Genomic DNA, 25,783 nt, shown 5'->3' on the forward strand with positions numbered 1-25,783 from the left:
ATGCCTATGATCAGAGTAACACCAATACCTTTATATCATTAAGAAGATTTATGCTACAAATTCATTTGGGACTTAATCACATCATTATTTCCCTAGTATCTCAAAAATAGGGAATCTTAACAAAAAACATGGGGCTGAAATGAGCATGTGGAGGCAACATAAACAGCAGGAAAGGGGAGAAGGAAGCAATGATGTGATGAAAGTTTCCATCAGAAGAAGCTGACTTTGAGCAAGAACTCAATGGGTGATGAATTTCTGTATGCATATTTTATCAACATATAAAGTACATAAATGATAAGGCAACCACAAGGAATACTTGCCAAGAAAATTGTTGTCTTCACTGGAACAAACATATTGTACATAATGTTTTTCCCTATTCAGCATCCCCTTGAAGAACTTCCTCACCCTCACTCTAGCTCCAAAATAGGCTTATAAAAATTGCTTCAAATGAGACAGAAGTCTTATGGAAAATTAAGGTAATATGGATTTGGGAAGATATAATGGTAGGGTCCAAGTCCTTGATTCTATCATTTGAGTAACCTTTGAAACGAGATGTTCTCCCCACCTGCAACTTTAAGATAAGTTTCTGGCTCTCAAAATGGCAAGATCCTAATCAATACGACTGCATTGTTGTTAAGTCTATTTGTAAAAGGCTCTCCCTCTCCATCTCGTTGAAATTCTTTATTTTAGCACCATGCACACCATAAACAATCAAATCACCTGAATTATTTGATCTAACGTGTTCTTTAACAGTCCTCTTAAATCATCTAAGTAACCTTATGTTCTTATATAATAAAACTAAAGTGGGAAACATATTTATAAGCTGACAAGCATTTTTTAATCCAAAGATAAAGTATAATTTTTAATCCTGTTTTAGAATTTCATGGAATGAACTGACAATATTAGGTAGTAAAGTGGCTAAAATATTAGATCAACAGAAAATAAAGTATAATCACTGCACTGTTTGAAAATATACCTGTTATGACCATGACAAAAAACAAAGTTCTATTCATATGAAAAGTGATTTCCAAGCACATTTAAAATGAAAGAAAATGATGTTAAGTACATTTTAAATTAATACATTCCTTTCTAAATATAAAAACATATAAAGTACATTAAAGAGAAACACTTCTGATGTCATTATTAGAAAGATAACGTAGAAACTGATTCAGATTAAAAGCACTTAAGCTATTTACTTAATGCACTTTTTAAAGTTATATCATGAAGATTTCTTACTATCATAGCTATGAAGATTTATTGCTATCTTAGGTAAACTGAATCAATTCTCAGATTCCTAAAATTTTAAGCCTTTCATGACAGTTACCTTCTTGAGAAAAATAAAGCAAAAGTAGAATTTAGAAGATGAATGCAAAAGGCATTGATATTCATGATTTTTAACATGTTGAATTAAAGCAAACTAGGAACTCGTGGCTCTAAACAGAGTACAGATATATATTCTTATTCTGATTATTCATTTTTTTAAAGATTTTATTTATTTATTTGAGAGAGAGAGAATGAGAGAGAGCACATGAGAGGGGGGAGGGTCAGAGGGAGAAGCAGACTCCCTGCCAAGCAGGGAGCCCGATGCGGGACTCGATCCAGGGACTCCAGGATCATGACCTGAGCCGAAGGCAGTCGCTTAACCAACTGAGCCACCCAGGCGCCCTCTGATTATTCATTTAAATGAAAAATGATTTTTGAGCTTATATGCTATTTTGAGTATAAGTTGAAAAAAAGTGTCCTACTTGGATGGATGCCCAAATTAAACACAGCGTATCTATCACTTGATGCAAAAATAAACTTTTCAGGTGTGAATAATGAGCATAAGTGCGCATGAATGCATTTATGTTGTAAAATTAATAGGTGAAATAAATAAATCTTTTGAGGAACACTGCACATAACTAAAAGTGAGTCAATTTTTTGATGGTTGTTGAATATTTTGTCTGCCAAATATAACTGAAATCCTTAACAAATCCATCTATCTTGTTATTTAGATATCTTTTTATATAGGTAACAACAAAAATACATCAAAAAGTAAAAACACGGATCTCCTAGAAAGTTTGTTGGCTGACTATTATAATAATGTTTGACTAAACATTCAAAAAAAACTGATTTTTTTAAACTAGTTACAGAACTTAACTATATTATGTACCATGTTCATTTAGATTTAATAGCTTCATTTAGATCTAATAGTTCATTTAGATCTAATAAAATATCTACTATTTCAACACTTACCACGTAAATGCCTTATAAACATTAACATTACAGCCTTATAGAGTACCTATTTCTTTTCTCACTTAAGAAGTTAAAAAGTTTACATAACTTACCCAATGTCATATAGCTATTAGAAGTGGTATTACAAAACATATTTGTATACTGCAAACTTGTGTTTTTTAATACCAGTTGTAGGGGAATAGTTTTACCATGGCAATCTGGTTACCTTGAACATACCCACATGGACCATATAGGCAGAGCTAAACAGTAGGTTGGCCTATGTCTTGGTGGAATGTTCTGTCAGCCTCCTGAGAACAGAACAAGGTAGGCAGTCACATAAAGAGCTTCCATACAGCTGCTTCTCATTCGCCTCTCTGACACCAGTGAGACATGGAACTTTCCACCTTACTCTTCCCCACCCTAGATCCATCTGCAGGCAGTAAAACTGCCGAGGTGCACTATGGGATTGGCTCCTCCCCAGTTGCCTCTCCCTCCTTGTTGTCTGTCATCTGGTCCATCCAATTTAGTGTCGTCCTGTGGGACTAGGGACCAGGCCGGGTGAGGCAACTGATGACATGTCTAGGGTATACAATTTAGGGAGGCATTCGTTCTGAGGGTCACACAAGTGCTGAACCTGCATGTGCAGGATCCTGACAATGAGTCCCTCCTTAAATTTTGTCCCTTAGGCACCTTATTTTAGAGTCCTATAAGAACAGAATTGGCATTTGTATAATCCTAGGAGTGAGTGACTCCTCAAATTTTGTGCCCTAAGCACCCTACTTGTCTCACCTAGTCCTAACCTTCCTAGGAATATAGAGAGCTGACACCATGGTGACTCTGTTTACACTGTGTATGTAATACACTCTTTGTATCCATTTGACTCATTGTTTCCCAGTTGAATTTATAAAAGTATGCCAAGCCAACCTAGTACCTGCCCACATGCTGCTACTCAGGTATTATCGCTGCTTACCACCAGTATTACATAGCCTCCATTATATGTGTTGCCATCATCTACACAGAACAAAATAAAATAGGATCCTTTTTTTTCTGAGACTTTATTCATTTATTAGAGAAAGAGAGTGAAAGACAGCACAAGCAGGGGGAGAGGGAGAAAGAGAAGAAGCAGACTCCCCGCTGAACAGGGAGCCCCATGTGGGGCTCCATCCCAGGACCCGAGGATCATGACCTGAGCCAAAGGCAGACACTTAACTGACTGAGCCACCCAGGAGCCCCTAAACTAGGATCCTTAACCATATAAACAACTTTCTTTCTTTTTTTTTTTTTTAAGATTTTATTTATTTGACAGAGAGAGACACAGTGAGAGAGGGAACACAAGCAGGGGGAATGAAAGAGGGAGAAGCAGGCTTCCCCACGGAGCAGGGAGCCCGATGTGGGGCTCTATCCCAGGACCCTGGGATCATGACCTGAGCCAAAGGCAGATGCTTAACAACTGAGCCACCCAGGAGCCCCAACAACTTTATTTCTTAAAAAAAAAATTTCAGGTAATGGAAGTTTCACTTATTCTTCAAGGTGTCAAATAGCTAAGTGAGGTTATTAGCCAGTCCTTGACACAAGCTGTGTGAAGGCAGCCTCTTCTAATGTAGGAAAGCTCAGTCCTTGGTAAGCCAAGGCTGCTCATGAATCAGAAGTCTCAAGTCTTGGGAAGGTTGAGCTGCAGGTGCAGCGATTAGTGTCAGAGCTCTAAGTAGAGTGAGATTTGAGGGCAGCCTGGACCTCGGGTACCACATTAGGAGAGGTTTAAAATAAACTCCACATTGTGCACTGATGCTGTTGGCTGCCCAGCTGTGCCCCCTACCCATGATCCCCTGTTCCAAGAGTTGACATAATTTTTCCCTTGACAGACACTTTCAATAATGGAGCTTAGGGATTAATCATGTGGTTTTCAATGTAAGTCATTAAATTTGATGTTTAAGTCTTGCTTCCCCTGCATGAAGGTGGGAGAAAAAAGAGGATATTGGGATTGAAATCTCCCTCAGGGCTGTTGCTGTATTCTTATTTTTATACCTAAAGAGTAGGATCAGCCAGTTATGGTCAAGGAAAAGATGTTAAAATAGCTTGGGTATCAAATACCTTAAAATGAAGAAAAATAAAATTCTAAATAGTCCACTGAGTCTAACATTGCACATGCCATAAGACCCAGAACATCTTGAAACCTAATAGTTACATTTAAAGTTAAGATCAAGTTTCAAGTGTGATACTTCCAAAAAGTCACTTTATATTAGAAAAATACTTAAAACATTATAATATTGTTATTAGCTACTGATATTTTAAAATTTGGTTTATACATATTTAAAGCTTGGGAATATTTTAGAAATGCTTTTGGGGAAAGTGATTCAATTTCAATATAGAGTACATTTTAGTGCATTAAAATAATCTATCAAAAATGTATCAGTACAGTGAAATCAATAAGAAATAGATTTCAACCATTTTTACTGAATGATTATATTTAAAATTTGCTCCAAGGTATTTAAAAACATTTGATGAGGTATTTTATGTTTGTAGAGAAGTTTACAAAATTCATATATTCAAAATACTAAAATTAAGCATTTTTTCCCATCCTTTTACAGAAAAATTCCTCAAAATGTCCCTCATCCCCCATTCTCTCTTCATGTAGCTTTTGTCCCCACTTTACCACTGCAATCTTATCAAGTTGCCAATGATATCCAATTGGCTGAATCAATTGTCAATGTTCCATCATCATTTTCCTTGATCTCTAAGGTACATTCAACAAAGTTGGCCACTCCATTTTCCTTCCAGTACATTTTCTCGTGGTTTCCATTTAGTTTCACCCTTTATATGATTTTATTTGGTAGCATGGCTTTAAATGTCATGTATGCTGATGAATGCTGAAATTTTATCTTCAACTTCAACTTACCCTCTGAGATCCATATTGCCTACTCGGATCTCCAACTGGATGTATTATAGCCATCTAAAATTTCACAATGCAAAATCAAACTTGATTTCCATCTCAACCCTTCCCACAAATTAAGTTCCTGTCCCAGTACTCTCCATCTTGACATCACCATTCACCCAACTTCTCAGATCCGAATGCATCAGCAAATCCTGCCAATTCTGTTTTTAAAATATGGCTTGAATTTGACTATTCCTTACCACATACATTCCTACCATCCTAATCCCTTGGACCATATAAATGAAATTTCCCCCTTGGACTAAAGAAATAGCCTAACTGTTGTCCTTCTATCTGTCCTTACCTCCCCTTCCCCCATATCTTCTCCACACAGCAGTTGGAACTATCCATTCAAAATATGAGTTAGGTCAGATTCTTCCCCAGATCCAAACCCCCTGGTTTCCCATTAATCTTAGAATAAAACACTTATTACCATGTCCTGAAATGCCTTGTAGTGATTTGGCTTTGGCCATCTCTCTGATACCATCCTTTTTCCATTATCCCACTCTCTCATGCCACCCAGTCACATTGATTCCATTGCCGTTCCAGAAACAGTCCAAATATGACTCCTACCACATGGTTGTCTTTTACATGTTTTTCATACTGCTTAGAATGCTCAATCCCTAGATATCCCCACTCCCTCAGATCTCAATTTAAGTATCAAAATCTCAGACAGACTTTCCCTAACTGTCTAAATCAGTGGAAGTTCCACCCAGAAACAAATGGCAAACTCAAAAACATCATAAAAGAGCATTTAATAAAAGGATATTTTATAAAGGTATGAATGGTTCAGTGGATCCAAGGGAATGGTGATGCACTGGGACTAGTAACAGCTGGAAGTCTTAACCAACCCTAAGTCCAGAAAAGTAAGATAAAAGAACAATGTTGTCAAGAGTCCAACAAAAGATGAACACCTCTCATCACCTTCTAGAACAGCTTGCCACACAGTAGGAGCTCAATAAATACTTTTTGAATGGATGAATGACTCAGTAAAGCACATAATACCTTTTTTATACATAAAAAAGCTGAGGTTCAGAGTATATAAATGAAGAATTTCTCATTTTTTATATAAATATATCACTTTGAAAGATGGCTCAAGGCAAAAGTGTTTGCACAACCCATCTTTATAGAATGCCTGAATGAAAAAACTAATGAATGATTTTCCCAAGACCAAACAGCTGGTAAATTCTGGAAAGAAGCTTTGAATCCCAAGTGTTATAACCCCAAGCACCATGTACATTTTTTCCATTATACATCACTGATGAGACATCCCCCTAAAGGAAAAGGCACTCAATTCTGTATTATCTTAAGACAATAAATTTCTATATTCCCAGGGTTTCTAGTTCATAAGAAGGAAAATATACAAAATGAAATAATAAATAGTTCAAATACATTGAATTACAAGTCAATAATGTTTTTATGTAACGTCTCATAGTGTGTAGGTTCACAGCACTGGGAAAGAGTAATAGAAGAAATTTCCTCAAAAAAATCATTCAGTTTTTCACACAATGCTTAATGGAAACAATCTTCCATCACAGAATAGCATCTCCTTGAGGCAAGCATCCAAATAATGAAACTGAGTTTGTTAATGAGGCATATTTCTCCTTTACCAGACTTAAGCTGTTAGTGTTTCCTTGGCAACTTTACAGGGCAAATTTCCTGGGAGGCAGAGAAGAAGCAGGGAACACACACAACCAATTTTATATATCTTCTTCCCTATGGAAGCCAGAAAGAGCCCTATTTAGTCATTTTTTAAATTAAAAAAAAAAAAAGGAAAATATCTACATTTTTTACGTTGAGCACAGTCCAGCCCGAATCTAAGTTTTCCATGAGCCATACAATTAATTCTTTCATAAAGCAATGATTGACTGAGGCACTGTGCTGAACATGAACAGCATGATGATGAATAAATCAAGGTCACTTTCAAAGAGTTCACAGTCTAGTGGGGAGTCAGAATGACAAAGACAATTTAGTCAGTATATGTATATTGTACACATAATAAGCGCAAGGTATCATACAGAATCAGGTGTATGGAATCTAGAGGCTGTGACATGCTCTCTGACTTCAAGGATCTTTTCAGTCTAAGAGTATGTCAATCTAAGAATAAAAGTAGATCTTTCAATCTAGCAACATGAGGAAGAATTCTGAGAAACAAGGTGCTAAAATTATACTATATAGGTGTTATAGAAGTAGAGTATATAGGGTGACAGTAAGTTTGAGTATTTCATGTTGCCAGAATTGTTTATGGTTTTGAATGCATGCTGGGTAAGTTTGTCCTGAGACTTTGACTGGGTAACAATATAATTAACATTTATTGAGCATTGACTATACCAGACACAGTATAAAGAGCTCTATTGCCTTATTAAAGAGCATCCTAGCTCTTTTGAATGTTATTTCCATCATTTTTAAGATGGAAGAGAGTCTTCAGGAGTTTAAATGACTTGACAAAAATCATACAGCTAATAAGTGTTCAAATCTAGATAGGCTGACTCCAAAGGAAATGATTTCTAACAATTATGCTCTCTTAAATAAATGGAGGTGTGGGGAAAAATGGGGACAACTTGGTATGACACATAGTGACTTGGGAGAAAACATATTTATTCAATATTTGTAGAAAGAATGAATGGCATTGCAAGCAGAGTTTTTCTGAAGTGAAGTGGATCGTCTCTGGTGGGAAAAAGAATATCCTTGTTCGACCTACAGGTATGAGAGTGAATGCCACTGAATTTAGCAAAAAAGTACAATTCTGAAGACTTTTGCCATATATTTTTAATGTCAAAATACTGTCCTCAAACTCACACCTAAACAGGAAATCTAATATGTTTCAAAGACATAATTGTGCCAGTATTGCATGGAACAGGGTTTTCCGAAGAAAGTACCGAAGAGTTTCAAGGTTCTGCCTTTTCCATGGAGTGCCTTCTTTGAAACGCTTTCCTTTATGAATTTTTTTTTGTGTTGCTTTTTTCTTGTCTATTCCCTTCTTTATGGCTGAGGTGATAAAGGGAATCTTTTGCTGAATCCTGACTCAGTCTCTGTCAGATCCTCTTTGCCAACTCTTACACACTGATGTATCCTTGTTATCTCAAACTCAGTATGTCCAAATCAGATATCATCTCCTTTCCTCCTCTCCCATTACTATGGCCAGCTGCCTCCCATCCAATTTCTTCCTCTAGCGCTTATCTTGTTGGTACTTCCAATAAACAGGCAGTTGCCCAACCTGGGATTTCTGGAGGTAAATAAGGTCTTCCCTCACACTGGTATCTGTATACCAAGCCAGTTAATTTTTCCTTCTAAACTATCTGCTCAACTCAATCTATTACCTACTTTTAATAGCTACTGCATTCACTACCTTAGTTCAAAACCTCATTTATCTCCCCCACCCCCCAACCATGCTGGCTTTCTCCAAAACAGTGTGTTTTTTGAGCTGTTTTTTTCCACTCTCACACTCATATAATCTTTTCTCCTGAGCAGTAGTTCTCAAAGGGTGGTCTGGGGACCAGTAACATCAGTGTCACCTGGGAATTTAGAAATTCATTTTCTTTGGGCACCTCTGGTTAAGCATCTGACTCTTGATTTAGGCTCAGGTCATTGGATCTCAGAGTCATGAGATTGGACCCCACCTCGGGCTCCATGCTGGGCATGGAGCCTGCTTAAGATTCTCTCTCCCTCTCCCTCTGCCCCTCCCCCACCCCCATATGTGCATGCTCCCTCTCTAAAAAAAAAGAGAGAGAAAAAGAAATGCATTTCTTTTTTTTTTTTTTTTTAAGATTTTATTTATTTATTTGACAGAGAAAGACACAGCGAGAGAGGGAACACAAACGGGGAGTGGGAGAGGGAGAAGCAGACTCCCCGCCGAGCAGGGAGCCCAATGCGGGACTCGATCCTGGGACTCCAGGATCATGACCTGAGCCGAAGGCAGTCGCTTAACCAACTGAGCCACCCAGGCGCCCAAGAAATGCATTTCTTATGTTTTACTGCGGTCTTGCCGAATCAGAAACTCTGTGTTTGAACAAGCCCCCAAGTGAGTCTAATGCAAACTAAAACTTGGGAAACACTACTCTAGAATGATGTGTTTCAAATGCAGATATGTATAGGTTACTCCCATACCCAAAATTCTTAATAAGTCCCCATTCTTCTTAGGAAAAAAAATATCAAGCATATTTATCTATGAGGTCTTTCATTACATCATTCTGGACTACTTTTTTCATTTTACCTTTCACCACTTCCTCAAAAGAATCCTTACACTCTTACCATAATGAACTCTGTACTTCTTTTTTTGTGTCAAGTGTTTTTTTTTTTTTTAACTTCTATGCTTCTGCGCCACAGATCCTTCTGCCTAGAAAGCCACCTCCCTCCTCTGGATATATTTTACCTTTGAGATCCACTGCAGGCATCACCTCCTCTCAGGAGACTTTCCTGAGTCCCTCAAGCTAGAGTGTTACTTCTCCTGTTAGTCCCAGCATCTTGCACTTAACTCTATCACAACTTTACTACACCATTTTATAATTGTCATTTTACTCATGTGAAAAAAAAAAAATTGAAGGTTAAATCAACTCAGTACTGTACTTATTATTATCTCTGTGTCCTCAGAAGTTACCACAAAGAGCAACCAATAAATGTTAAAGGAAGTTGAAAAATTTATGTTGAATTTAGCTTCCTATGAATTTCTCCTGCAAAGAAAGGATAAGCTGATTGGCTGACATCAGTGCCTGGGACCACTTTGAAATGTACATTATCCTATATTAATAGATTTTCATCCTCATTATATTTTTGTTTCATTACTGTAAAGAATGAAACAAAAACCATTATCAATGGTTATTGAGAAGCTGATTATCTTTGAGTTTACTGCAGAAATTAACTTCTGTATGGCAAGACTGATGATCAGATATTTTTGTTAACACGACAGAGGCACCATCCCAAGAGACTCTGCCTGAAAGATGGTCAATAGCCCTTCAATTCTACCTCAAGCCTGCAAAATGCAACACACATGGAAGAAGAAATACCTTAGTGATCAAGAAAACAGGTTCAAGGCTATGTTCACTACTTACTAGCTGTGTGAACTTGGGCCAACTGCCTGATCTTCCTCATGTAAAATAAGTCAATCTATGTCCTAGTACCTATCTTGGGAGGACCTTGGAAAACTAATTATGAGAGTTCATGGAAAGTTACTTAATGATAAATGATAGTAAATTGTCAATTATTATTAGTTATTACTATACATGAAATGATGCATAGGTACAGATTAGATTATAAATGAGTAAAACAAAGATAGGTTATTGACACAGATTACATAATGATGTATGTTGAAATAGATATGAATTAGAATACATGTGGATAAGACCTAGATATGGATTAATTCTATTTATAAACCTCCATTAAATTTCTAGAATGTATGTTCCCTGAAAGGCAAAAGATCCTAAATTCTATATTTTAACTCCTCAATCCACCCTATAATTTTTCATGCATTTTTATGTTTTTGGTTATTATAAATTTTTCACAGTATTTTTAAATATATAATTTTTATTTTTGAGCAATCCTTTTGCTAGAATTATTTACTGAATAAAATCCATACCATGAACCTATACACAATTTATTCCTCTTTCAGTGTGTGTTATCTGACATCACATATTTATGGACCATGGTGGGCAGCTTTCAGCCTGTTCAAAATGTGCAGTAGCAACTGAGAGAAAAGATCCAACATTTAAAAGAGGATATCAATGTTATAATCCAAGATACACATAATTTATGGCAGATTTATCTATAAGCCGTTGTTGGTTAAGAGTCAGAGACTCAATTACTGTGATCTTAGTTTACAATTAAACCTCCATTTAGGGGCGCCTGGGTGGCTCAGTCGATTAAGCGTCTGCCTTCAGCTCAGGTCATGATCCCAGGGTCCTGGGACTGAGCCCCACATTGGGCTCCCTGCTCGGTGGGGAGCCTGCTTCTCCCTCTCCCTCTGCCTGTTGCTCCCCCTGCTTGTGCACTCTCTCTCTCTCTGTCAAAAAAAAAAAAAAAAAAAATCCTCCACTTATACTTAATCTTCCCCTGACACAAAACACAAGTAAATTAGCTAGGGAAAAAAATACAATATCTTACCCTTTTAAAGTATCAGGTTTTATTTTTAACTCAGTAAATAATAGCCTAAAATATTTACGGGGTCAAAAAAATAACTGGAGATTGTCCTATCTGAGGTGATTTTTTTCTATCTGAGGTGATTTTTTTTTTAGAGGAAAAAATAAAATACATCTGTCCTTCCAACTATTATCGGCAATTCTACTGACTACACCAAAGTACCTCAAAGCCATTTATCATTTTGAATTATAAATAACTGTAAGGAAGAATTGCTTGTGAACTGAAAACAAAAACAGAGCAAATAATTTATTAAAAATATGTATGCATATTAAATAGATATTTCTAATAAATATTTATCTTACGAGATTCTAGGTATTAAGCCAATTAACACTAATAATTTTTAAGGTAATCATGAGAAGCTGGCAAGAGAGCAGATAAAATATTTTTCAAATACATTAAGTTTACAGTTTCAGAAAAGTCTGGCATGGGATTTTCAGCTAAATATTATGTATCTCGTGCTCATAACTTAATTTTGGAAATAAGAGGCATGGAGAATCAGATAGATGGGGGAGAGATGAGAACTTGAAAAAACAGGAATCAGTAGCACTATCTAAAATCAGATATGCAAACTTTTCAGAACAAAGTCGAATCTGAATCTAAAGGATATGCAGACAAATTCCTTTTCTGCATTGCTATTTACTTTGGGGAAAAAATTCATTTACCAAGTTCCAAATCACAAGAAGTAAATTTCAAATTCATTTCCTATTTCTTCTGCTTTTGAAATGATGAATGATGATTAGAATGCTAGCCAGAAATAGCAACAGGACATATGATTTCTCTATTTTTCTTCTGGGCAGCTCCATTTCAATTGATGCTACCAAAATTCTGATATGAATCAACGTTTACAATATCAGTATCACATTCTCAAAATACTATTAAATGAAAGGAAATGAAGCTGACTGAAATGAGAGCATAAAATGCACTGATGCTATGTTACTAAATTAACTGAGATTGTAACATAATTCAAGAGTCTTCTAACCTGGAAACTTAGAGTCCATGACAGAATGGTCTATAGTCAGTATATGCTCTATAGACAGTCTTGTTTTCTTCTATTCATTTGATCAGATTCCAAAAAACAAAACAAAACAAAACAAAAAACTCAAAGCCAAGCTTCAAATTTATAATATGCTTTGATTTACTATAATTAATTTAGAATATTTTATATTCAGATCTTTCTTTTCCTTCACATTTCTGGAACCTATTTTTCATTATTAATTATTCTTTCCAAATGTAACAGAGCATTCATCTGAGCCACACAGCCAGTTAAGAATTCCAAAGTGCATAGAATGCAAAGTCTCTTGAGATTAGTGCAGTAACAAAGTATGTATATTTCTCTTGCTTAAAGCCACCCAGACAGAAAATGCAGACAGTACTCATTTTGCATGGCACAGTGTTAACTGAAACTGGTGAATATAAGAACCACATCCTGACGTGGCTCCGTGGTAACTCAGCTACCATGTAAAGCAAGGACACAGCTCTCTGGTTCTGACATGCACTGGTTTCAGTTAATACAATACCTGTAGACTGAGGACAGCCTATAGCTACATTTTAACGGTAGATCAGTCTTTATTTCTTTGCCTCCAGCATCCCCAAAACTGGATTGTGAATCCTGAGTGCATAATGCAGTAGCTGTATATAACCCAATATTAAAATTGGAAACCTTCTCGGGGCGCCTGAGTGGCTCAGTCGTTAAGCGTCTGCCTTCGGCTCAGGTCATGATCCCGGGGTCCTGGGATCGAGCCCCGCATCGGGCTCCCTGCTTGGCGGGAAGCCTGCTTCTCCCTCTCCCACTCCCCTGCTTGTGTTCCTGCTCTCGTTATGTCTCTGTCAAATAAATAAATAAAACATTTAAAAAAATAAATAAATAAAAATAAAAAATAAAATTGGAAACATTCTCAATTTTAGCTTGGCCCAAAGGCCAAGAACAATGTTATGGTGACAAGTATCCCCACATCCTCAACCAAGGAGCTACACCAGGTCATGCTAAAATACTGTAAAAAAAAAAAAAAAAAAAAAAAAAAATTTCTGCCGAAAGTGATGGGCACCTTCTCTTAATGGGGACGTTATTGGTATACTGGGTAGGAAAAATCTTCCTATACATATTCTAGGAACATTTAACATGGAATCTGTCCTGCTAAATTTTTAAGTACATAATGCCGTAGTATTAACGTATAGGCACATGTTGCACAAGTCCCTAGAATTTATTTACTTTGTATAACTGAAACTTTGTAACTGTTGATTAGCAACTCCCCATCTCCCCCTCTCCACAGCCCCTGGACACCACTACTCTCTGCTTCAATGACTTTATTGTAGATACCTCATATAAGTGGAATCATGTTGAATTTGTCCTGTGACTGGCTTATTTCACTGTGCATAATGTTCTCAAGCTTCATCCATATTGTTGCATTCGGTAGGATTTCCTTCTTTTAAAAAGCTGTATAACATTCCATTGTGCATATATATACATATATGTGTAGTATATGTGTGTATGTGCACATGTGTAAACATGTCATATATTCCTTTTTTTAAGATTTATTTATTTGAGAGAGAGAGAGCACATGCGGTAGGGAGGGGCAGAGGGAGAGGGAGAGAGAGTCTCAAGCAGACTCCCCGCTAGCGCAGAGCCCCATGCAGTGCTTGATGTCACGACCCTGAGATCATGACCCGAGCTGAAACCAAGTCCGATGCTTAACCAACTGTGTCACCCAGATGCCCTTTATGTCATATTTTCTATATCCCTTTATCTATTTAAGATTTTTCCATATCTGAACTACTGTGAATAGTACTACATTGAACATGGGATCTTTCAAGATCCTAATTTTAATTCTTATGGATAAATAACCAGAAGTGAGACTGCTGGATCATACGGTAGTTCTGCTTTTAATTTTTTGAGGAACCTCCGTACTGTTTTCCATAGTAACTGCACCATTTTGCATTCCCACCAATAGTGTACAAGGGTTCCAATTTTTCCACATCTTATCAACATTTGTTATCTTCTTCATTTATAGTGCAGTATCTTTGCTTCAGGATGTCCAGCAACTTCAGACATGGGCACCAAAGCCTATCCCTGTTTCTAACTCCCTAACACCAAAACACACACACACACACACACACACACACAATCCCAAAAACCATATTTGGCCTACCCAGGAGGAAGTACATCCTGAAAGGTAGTTGACCCAAGAGGACTTCCTAGAAGGGTTAAGCAACCTATCCTGGGAATAGATAAGTGAAATTTCAGCAAGTAAGAAGTATATTAATTTCTTATTGCTACTGTAACAAATTAGTACAATTTAGTGACTTAAAAGAACACACATTTATTCTCTTACAATTCTGGAGGTCAGAGGTCTAAAAATCAAGGTGTTGGCAGGGCTGTGTTTCTTCTGGAGACTTCAGGGGAGAAACATTTCCTTGCCTTTTCCAAAGTCTAGAGGCCATCTGCATTCCTTGCCCCCTTTCCAACTTCAAAGAGCATCATTCCAATCTCTGGTTCACATCTTCTTTTTCTGACTCTAACTCTCTTGCCTCCCTCTTATAAGGCCCTTTATGATTACGTTGACCTCATCCAAATAATTCAGAACAGTCTCCTCATCTCAAGATCCTAAACATACCTGAACAGTCCCTTTTACCATATAAGGTAACATATTCACAGGTTTTGGAAATTAAGACGTGGACATCTTTGCGGGATTGTTATTTACCCTACCATAATGAGATATTAAAAATATAAGCCAGAGTAGGCTTGGCCTGAATCATAGGAACTATAAGCATAGCTCAGATTCAAAACACTTTCTTGACCAGCCCAGCCAGGAGTGACCTCTTCATCCACTGAACTTCCATTATATTTATATTCAGGTATTAATTGTCATATATTCTACCACTACTTCCCATATAAATTTCAACTCTCTTAGCAGAGATTGATCTATACCTCTCTGTGTTCTATAAGCTCTTGATAAATATGTCAAATCAAAAACCCCCAAGCAATAGTAGGATGCTGAGAGTAGGCAGCTGCCTGTACAGCGGAAGAGGCTTCTTAAGGCCTCTAACAAAAAGGATTCCCTTTGAGGTCCTATTATACGTTATTCTTCTATTCTAAGGCATTGAAACCTAAGGCATAATTAAAAGAAAACTCATTATTGGAATTAGCCACTAACACAAAATGAATCATTTCAACATATTCTAACCCATCTTAAGCACCTACAATACAAACTCAATGGGAGGAAGTACATTAAGTTACTCATTCTTTTATTGTCCACATTGCATTTGCTAAATGTCTTACACACAACATAAGATTACTTCAACAATAGCTCAAAGCAAACTTCAATCAGTTGTGGGGAAGAGACAAGTCATTTTAGACCAGAAGAGAGAATTCCACAAGGAAGAAAGTTATCAAAAAGGGAAAGAGAAGAAAAAGATACATTTTCCTTCTTTTACAATATTGTTTAATATGTCTTTGAAAATGTGGTAGGAAGACTCTAAAATGGCTCTCAATGATTTCATGTTCTGGAATTCTTTTTTTTTTTTTTAAAGATTTTATTTATTTATTTGAGAGAGAGAATGAGATAGAGAGAGCATGAGAGGGGGGAGGGTCAGAGGGAGAAGCAGACTCCCTGCTGAGCAGGGAGCCCGATGCGGGACTCGATCCCGGGACTCCAGGATCATGACCTGAGCCGAAGGCAGTCGCTTAACCAACTGAGCCATCCAGGCGCCCCATGTTCTGGAATTCTTGCCCTGTGTAATCCCCTCCCCTTGAATGTGAGCTAGACCTAGTGAAAGCACGGTAAAAGTAATGGAATGTCACTTCTGAGATTAGGTTTTGAAAAAATTGTGACAACTCTCTTTCTCTCTCAGAATCCTCTAGAGGAAGTTGCCACATTGTGAGCATCCCTATGGGGAGGTCCATGTGACGAGAAACAAAGATCTCATGCCAACAACCAGCTGGGAAGTGAAGCTTGCCAGGCTGTGTAGGTGAATTTAGAAGCAGTTCCTCCCTTACTGGAGCCTGAAATATCTGCAGGCCTGGCTAATGCTTTGATTCCAGCTTTAGGAAAGACCTTGGGCCTGAGGACCCTGCTAAACTGCACCAAACCCCTACCCACAGACGCTGTGAGGTGATAAATGCTGTTGTTTTAAGCCAGTAAGTTTTGAGGTTTACAAAACCATGTAACTGTTTACACAGGATAGATAGCTAATACAGCAACTAAACTCAAAACTCATACATTTTTAATCTATAATTCAATTTTGTATATCCCCCATATAAGGGCTCATTATAAAATAAAAATATTTCACAGGATTAAGCTTTTTATACCAATAAATCCATAGAAAGTTATTTTTCTTCTTTTATGCATCTGTACAACTCTAACTTTATTTCTAAAAGCAAAGCAATGTTCATTAAAAAACACTAAGTGGTCAACTGATTGCCTGCATTATTGATAATTATGAGTAAGAATCATAAAAAAAGTATGCATAACTCACAATATGCCTTCTTCCCTATACATTTCCATTGTCTTGGCCATTTCTGAATACTTAAGGATCCTTAAATTTCTAAGAAAAGCATTTTTTGTGGTGATTACTACAAGGTTGAGTTTTGATAACTCAAACCCTTATAAATATCAGTTACAATGTGAAATCTTATAAAAAAAAAGCAGTATCTTTTCAATTATGTATGAACGACTTAGTCGAATTGACACAGCAGAATGTTTTAAAAGCACTGTGATTTTTTAGCTACTGAATATACCATCATAGCAGATGACTCATACTTTATTTTTAACCTGAGATATTTTACAACAGAGATTAAAAATACTCCTCATTCAATGTCTGACCACATAATAAAAATATGAACATATCCATCCAATTCATTTCTACCTAGTGCTTTAGTAATAAATAAGGCAGTTTAAAAACATCCTTTTGAGGAAGCCCTATAAAGTATAGAAGATATTAAAATTCCATGTAGAGAATTCCCCTTTATATGAGCATTTACAAATGATCCAGCCTTACTCTGCACACACACACACACATACACACACACACACCCCAGTCAAAAATTTTTTTAAATGTTTTCCTAAAAAACCTTATCTTTCTGCTCTAATGATCACCAGTATACATCAGCTGATTTCAGCTTCTTCCAAATGGTTTTGCATTTTATATTCCCAACTCTAGTTTCCTTAGGCAACTCCTTGACCTCATTCCTAATTCCCAGGGCTGTTACATAACTGTCTGAACAAGCAGGGTACCCCAACATGAGAGACAAATTTATCCAGAATTTTGCAATCAGAAAATAGACTGAGAAGCTAATTTAATTTCAACATATGGTGGTTCTATGTCATGTGGTTTGGTGTTAGTGTTAAATGTGGGGCTGGATATTGTGGTCAGGGATATGAGCTTTAGAGCCAGAATACCTGGGTTTGAATCTGATCGGATGAGTAACCTTGGGTTAGTTATTTAACATTCCTGTGTTTTTGTGTCTCTCATATAAAACTTATATAATAATAGTACCTGTCTCACATGGTCATTGGGAGGGTAAATGACTGCACACAGCAAATGAAAATAAGGGTTAGCTGGTAGGAGTGTAAGTAGCAAAAGTAGCTTGAGTAGTACAATATTGTTGCAATATTGTTTTCATGTGTTTTGTTTTAAATTTTGAACTCATACTGATAGAGTAAAACAATCTGGCCCTTCAATTTTACCAGGTATGTGGCCTACAGGCTCTCCCTCTCATCCAATCACGAGGGTGTGGTGACAATTTCATCAGGAGACACTGTGGCTGCATGAAGAGTAAGGAAAAAAAGACTGATATATTTCAATATTTATATATTTAAGCCTTGAATATTTGACTTACAAAATCATGAAACAACCAGGCTTCTCTTATGAAGCAGAGACATAAGCCAAGGTTAATGGGTCTCACAATCTTTGTACAGGTTTAACAAGACCTCTAATTAAGCAGGTCTCTTCAAGCCTTCTTCTATACCGCGGCTTCAGCAAAACTCTTTGTTCATAACACATATCACTGTATGTTCATTTCTTCAAAGTTTACTTTTGAATGAGCAATTTCTCAAGCCATATCATGAATCCTTTCTCAGAAAAGGTTAATTAAAAATGTTTTGGACACTTTTTTGAAAATAGGCAATATAAAGTTACCTATTAAAATAGAATCCAATTAGTCTTGACCTATTTGATCTCCTGCTATGTTTTTCTTCACTGGAGGAAAAGACATTCTTTTATCCTTAAACTGCATATACTTAAAAGGAAATAAAGTTCTACCTTTTGAATTTGATTTTTTTCCTTTGAGAAGCAAGATACTTTTTGCATGTGAAAGTAAAAGATTTTAATCTTAAATCTGGGCTAACTGTGAATCTAGAATAATTTTTGTTGTTGCTGTTGAAATGAATCACAGACAGATAATACCTAATGAGAAAAGGGGCAAGCTTACATAGAAAATATAGATTGTCCCTTGAATTTCTAAATTTTATTTAATGAATATGTTTTAATTGTGTGATGAATTAAATATAGAAAGGAAGACAATTTTTTTCTCTCATTTGGAAGGTCTTATCAGAAAGTGACATTCAAAGTAAGATAATTTCTCAGTAAATCATTTTTAAAGCTTTAAGGCTATTCTGAGTCACTAAATATTATGCCATATGGTATGTTACAAAAAGTTATGCTAAAATATTTAAAAACTGATTTACAAAATACCATTATTTACGCTAGTTACAATTCTTTTCCCTTGCAACAACTCTCAGCTCAGACTAGGGAGATATATTTAATTGGTTTGGGGAAGGAAAGGAAAAGAAAAGCAGAGAAATTAAATAAGTTGTATTTATAATTATGAAGAGCTTTAAGGCCACTTCAACTGAAAAATCTATACATAATTATATCACACTATTGAATTTAGATTTACGTTATTCAGAAGAGGATAATTTCCACTTTTAGGTAATAACATTAACCTAGAAACTGCAAGAGAACATGGAAATGACAAAATGAAAATCAGTCAATAGAAAAACTTACAAAATGTTACAAATGCTCTCTCATTGTCTCCCTTACTACTCAGCACATTTCCTCATGGCTTTGTTTTGTTCACTGCTCAATTTACAGGTATGCGGATAAGTGTCTACAGATATGATAGGCACTCAAATATAATTGAATGACTGGATGAATACACTATTTTAATTCAAACCAGGCTAGAATGATCAATCAAGGTAATCTTTGAAGTTATTTTTTAAACAAATTTATATATGGTGTTTGGAATTTGACACACAGAATACTATAACCAATATGATAAGAATAATCCTATTCAGATAAATTTGTTTAGCGACATTTTTAAATAAGCCATATTTTTATATATATGTATACACACATATTTTCATATATACATATATATTTATACATACACACATATATACACAAATACCTTTACATGAGCCTACATATACACACATTTATATATACACAGACATATATACACAGACATATATAAATACTTTCACACACACACACACAGTTAGTGGAAGCAGACTCATTCCTTTTCTACTTTAGAGTAGTGGCTTTGAGTAGACTGGATATAAGCTATCTGTTGCATGTTCCATGAAAATTATATATTATAATAAATGCATTTGAACACAAGGGACTTTATTATAAATATTGGTAAAGCTAAGATATTTGCTATCCATGAGTAACTTTGAAAACAGACTTATTTCTTCTAACTCAGAAAAGCCTTTAGATCAGATATTCTACTATCAAAGGATATATAGAATCAGATAATACATCTACTATAAAACAACAGAAAGACTTTGAAATAAAATATTATGGGATTCAAGAAATTAGAAGAAATCACTAAAGATGATATATAGAGTATAAACCTTTTTAAATGGGCAGATTATCTATCCATATCCTCAAACATTAATAAAAAGATAAAACAGAATCCATTTGATTTGTATTTGTTTCAATAGAAGTTTAAACATTTGATAGGGTTAAGCAGCCCCTACTCTGGTATACATTATAAAAAACATTTTTAAATAAATATAATAATACATAAAAATTATTTTAATTTTTAATGATTTTCAGATTGTGTAAACACTACTTTTTTAAAGAGATATTTCCTTCTTGTTTTAAAGATTTTCCCCAACATTTATCATAAATATTTTATGTATCAAAAATTGTGTAGTGGTGAAATTACTTTGTTCATAGTAGTCATGTAAGCACTTGTCCAGAGTATCTACACTTAAAAATTATGATAAATCCCTAAAACAAAAGTTAGCTTCTCCCCTGATCATTAGAATTAAGTACAGATTTAAGTGTAATCAAAATGAAAGTAGAAACAAATTACTGGATTCTAAGATGATTCCATAAAGATAAAGTTTACCTGTAGTGTATTTTGTCACCATAAATTGTCTTACAACATTGAACAATATATTTTTTAATTATTTATTTATTTATTTATTTATTTATTTGAGAGAGAGAGAGAATGAGAGAGAGAGCACATGAGAGGCGGGAGGATCAGAGGGAGAAGCAGACTCCCTGTCAAGCAGGGACCCCGATGCGGGACTCGATCCCGGGACTCCAGGATCATGACCTGAGCCGAAGGCAGTCACTTAACCAACTGAGCCACCCAGGCGCCCAACATTGAACAATATTAATTATTGTATCTTTTAAAAAAGATTTACTAATTTTATGGGGGAGGAGCAGAGAGAGAGTCCCAAGCAGACTCAGAGCTGAGCACAGAGTCCGACACGGGGCTCTATAACACCACCCTGAGATCACGACCTGAGCTGAAACCAAGAGCCAGGCGCTCAATCAACTGACCCACCCAGGCACCCCAATTATTGTATCTTAATATACATTTCTTAGCCCTGAATCATCCTCCAGGTATCTCCCTGTCTCTCCTTCCTTTTTAGTCCATCTTCTAGAAGAAGCAGTATACCTTTCCCTCTCTATATCTTCCTCTATCTTTCAATTCCAAACCTGTTTCTGCTTCCTCGATTCTATTTTTTTTTTTAAGATTTTATTTATTTATTTGACAGAGAGAGACATAGCGAGAGCAGGAACACAAGCAGGGGGAGTGGGAGAAGGAGAAGCAGGCTTCCCGCCGAGCAGGGACCCTGATGCGGGGCTCGATCCCAGGACCCTGGGATCATGACCTGAGCCGAAGGCAGACGCTTAACAACTGAGCCACCCGGGCGCCCCCCTCAATTCTATTGAATCTTATCTTGCCAAAGGCACAATGGTATTTGTGTATAGTTAAATAAAATTCTTATTGGATGTCCACCATAACATGGTTGAATCTTCACATCTTGAAATTTTAACCCAGGAAACTTGCTTCCATGAAAATACTAAACTTTCTCCTAGTTCTAACCCCATGACCACTCCTTCTCAGATTCTTTAATGCATGCCTCTTTATCTGAAACTGGTATCCCTTAAAGTTAAATCCTTGACCCATTTGTCTTCTTACTCTGTGATTTCCCTGGAGGATCTCATCCATTTATAGGGTAATAACTACTGTGTGGACTGATGATTCCTGAATCCTTATCTGTCTTGTTGCTTATTGTCACTGAGAAATCCCAAATATAATGTATCCAACCTGAAGTATTCATCTTTTCTTCTCAACTGACCCTCATACCTCCATTAATGATACTACCATTCGTTACCCAAATCAGACTTTGTAGATTCCTTGGATGATTCCTTTCTCCATTACATCACCCAGGCCTTCTAATTTTACCTCTTAAGTAAGTCTCAAATCTTATGCACATCTGGAAAGATGATAAAAATGCAGATTCCACACCTCATCCACAAATCTCTGATTCAGTGGATTTAGGAATGAAAAAATCTGCATTTCTAGCAAAGGATGTTTGTTTTTGTAGTATGGACAAGATCTGAGCAGGTGTACAGGCTTATATAGGCTATTGATAAGGAATATCAGTAAATTCACCGAAGAATAAAATAGGGAACTAATAATGGTATCAGGCATGTGGGCATCCCCTTTGTTGTGCAATCAGTCCTGAACATTTGGTAATACACTGCTTTGAAAATAGTGGGGTGGGGCAGGGATGTACAAACTTAAAGGTCCCATATTTTCATCTATCTAGTCTTTTCTTAGGCTAGATGAGTCAGAAACATATCTTTTTTCTGCTTTTTTTTTCAAGTTTTTTTTGTTATATTTTATACTTAAAGAAGATTATTTTTATTAAAAACAAGACAACAGGCCCAAAATGGAGTTGTTTATGTTAAACCCCATGTCACCAAACCAAGACTTCTCCCAGAAATGGAATCGTACTTAAACCAGTCAGGAATCTCCTGATCAGCACTAGTTAGGTAATCTTCAAGATAAACCCCTATTATCCCCTAAAGGGAAAGTAACTTTGAAATAATGAACTCCCTTTTTTGCCTAGTATAACTTCTTTGTTCTCACTCCCTTCTACCTATAAAAGTCTTTAATTTTGTACAGCTCCTCAGAACTCCTTCCTACCTGCTAGATTGGATGCTATCCAATTTGAATCAATGTTTGCTCAAGTAAATTCTTAAAAAAAAATTTTCAAGAGTTTTAATTTATTTTGAGAGAGAGAGAGAAAGAGAGGGAGAGACAGACTCTGGAGCAAACTCTGCACTGAGCCCGGAGCCCAACCCAGGGCTAGATCTCACCACACCAAGATCACGACCTGAGCCGAAATCAGGAGTCTGACACTTAACTGACTGAGCCACCCACGTGCCCCAACTCTTAAAATTTTTAATATGCCTCAGTTTATCTCTTAACAGTTCTTAAAGTCAAAACAGGAAGCAAAGAAGACCCGCTGCCCCTCCCCCCCCCACCCCTGGAGCAAGGAGCAACCAGATATGGATGGGTACCTGTTGAGCACCTCAAGCTCTCTGCTTTCTCACTGCCTCAGGGGATCATGAGTCCTTCTCACGTCCTCTACTGCTTTGCGTTGTGAACTTTCAGACTTTGAGAAATTTTTTTTTCCTGGACTGGATCCTGAAACCGACTGGAACTAGATTGGGTCTGATTTAGAAACCAGACTGAGTTCTGGGTCAGACTGGGTCCTACATAGAAACTGGACCAGGTCTAGGTTCAGGCAGGGACTGGCTTAAAAACTGGACCAGGTTCAGGATGGATGAAGAAACCGGACCACATCCAGGATTGGACCACTTCCGGCTTTGAAACCAGAGCAGGTCCAGGGTCAAAGCGGGTCCCACTCAGAAACCAGACCTGGTCCGGAGTCGTTCTGGGTCTGACAGGAACCAGAGTAGGTCCAGAATCATTCTTGGTCCAACTTAAGCTGCACGGGTTCCAGTATGAGGCTTCAGGTGAATAAAATTTTATTTTAAGGCTGAACAAGCCGGTTAAATTTACCAAGAATAATCTTGAATTATAGTGGCCACAGTGGAGAACTTTTAATCTAGATAAGCTTATCCATTTATGAGCTGCCCTAGAGAAAAAGGGGTCTCAGACAAAAACTCATGGGCCCCTGGGTGGCTCAGTTGGTTAAGCGTCTGCCTTGGGCTGGAGTCATGATCCCAGGGCCCTGGGATCAAGTCCCGTGTGGGACTCCCTGCATAGTGGGGAGCCTGCTTCTCCCTCTGCCTGCCACTCCCCTTGCTTGTGCTCTCTCTCTATGTCAAATAAATAAATAAAATCTTAAAAACAAAACAAAACAAAAAAGTCACCACCAAGGGTAGAGGGAAACTATTTTTCCTACTCTACAGTTCCTCACACTAGAGTGAGACCCACTCCCAGAGCCTGCAGACTATATCCCGGGAAAACTGGCAGAAGCTGGCAAAGGGTAAGAATTCTTATCAAAGTCAGCTCTCCTAGATCGCTATTGAGACAGGAAGGTAAAGTTTTATGTTGTCTTTTCCTTTCCAAATTCAGATTGGCAGGCAAGCAGGCAGGCATGCATGCATAAATAAATAAGCAAGAAAGCAAACAAATAAATAAATATTAGGTCTTTAAATTGTAACTCCTGAATTTGCTTTCAGATATCCACAAACAAACAAACAAATGAATATTAAGTCTTTAAATTGTGACTCCTGAATTTGCTTTCAGATATCCATTGATTGTGGCTCCTTTTTCTTCTCCAGACAGCTCCTGGCCCCTTGTTTGACTGGATTTGTGTCCTGAGAACTTTTTTGGCAACTGTCAGTTTGGGGACCCCAAAAATATAGTTGGACAAAAATGTGGGTTCTTTTCCATTTGCATCTAGCATCCTATTGACTGTTGCAACTTTCAGGAGAGTTGTCTGGGTCTTTCTTTCTTTTGGTTATCTTTGGGCTTGTATCTTGGGAGAGTGGTATCTTTTGCACCCTCTCTGGGAATACCTCTTATGTTTAAAGTGTTGTTCAATGCTGCCAGTGAAGTCCCTAAGTATGGGCCAAAATGACCAAAAAAATGGATGTTCTTTCTTTGCCATAAATGCTAATTCTGACCTTGCTACATAAAATTATTTGGTTTTCTGAGGCTATTCTCTGGACACCACAGTTAACTCATTTGGAAAGCAAAGTAAACCTCTCTAACCACAGGAGTAACAACAAAGATTACACTTGATATTTAAATGAAAATATTTTGAAAAATTACAATTGTTAATCAAAGTTCTAGTCATTGTCTATTGCTTTCAAATTAAAAAAAGTTAAAATTCCTGTTTTATGCTTTTTGAAGATGTTTTCTTCTGCTAAATATAAAATTTGTCATAGCTTGTGGAAAAATAAATGATGAGCTTATAAGAATAAAACATGGAACCTGAAAACTTTCTCTGCCCAGAGGGTTTTTTTTTCCTTTTGACACTTTCCAAAGCATATGGTTCTGGAACATGTGTTTCAAAACAATTTTATGTCACCATGTAAAAGATAACTAGTTTCACTTCTGGCATTGTGCATTATGTTTGAATTTACATTTCAACTTCATTCAGTGTTCAGAATGATATAAAAAGCAAGTGACGGCTAAAATTTACCACAGAAATATTTCAGAGAACAATTACCAATAAAGACAACAGAGAAGGAAGGGAGAAAGAAAAGAAAAGAAAAGAAAAGAAAAGAAAAGAAAAGAAAAGAAAAGAAAAGAAAAGAAAAGAAAGAAAGAAAGAAGAGAGAAAGAAACAAAGAAAGAAAGAAAGAAGAGAGAAAGAAAGAAAGAAAGAAAGAAAGAAAGAAAGAAAGAAAGAAAGAAAGAAGAGAGAAAGAGGGAGAGGGAGGGAGGAAGGGAGGGAGGAAGGAAGAGGAAACATGAAATCTAAATAAACTAGTTGGATATAAAAATTGAGTGACAAATAATCTGCATGGAAGTGAACTTTACTGAGAATGCTCAAAGTATGAACTTCCTATATTGTATGACCTCTAGAAATCAATAAATGTCATCTACAAGTTGTTCCCAAATTGGGATGAAGAAAACTCTGAACGATAAAGCAGAGACAGACTACGGAGAATTGGCTAAACTCATCAAAAAATTTTGAGCAAGTAAAAATGTCCAAGATTTTGAGATTGATAGCCCGGATTCTGGGGTAATACTGCCTGCCCCTGTACTTCCGAGCA

At 36.6% G+C, this 25,783-nt stretch overlaps 1 protein-coding gene across 11 annotated transcripts in view; it reads right to left on the reverse strand.

Moving 5' to 3' along the window:
• PPFIA2 (PPFI scaffold protein A2) overlaps positions 1–25,783 on the reverse strand; it is a 464,553-nt gene that overhangs the window by 379,249 nt on the left and 59,521 nt on the right. The window lies entirely within an intron of this gene.

The sequence above is a fragment of the Leptonychotes weddellii genome, chromosome 5, assembly GCF_054177405.1.
Source record: "Leptonychotes weddellii isolate Sample4059 chromosome 5, ASM5417740v2, whole genome shotgun sequence".
In the NCBI taxonomy this organism is placed as follows: domain Eukaryota; kingdom Metazoa; phylum Chordata; class Mammalia; order Carnivora; family Phocidae; genus Leptonychotes; species Leptonychotes weddellii.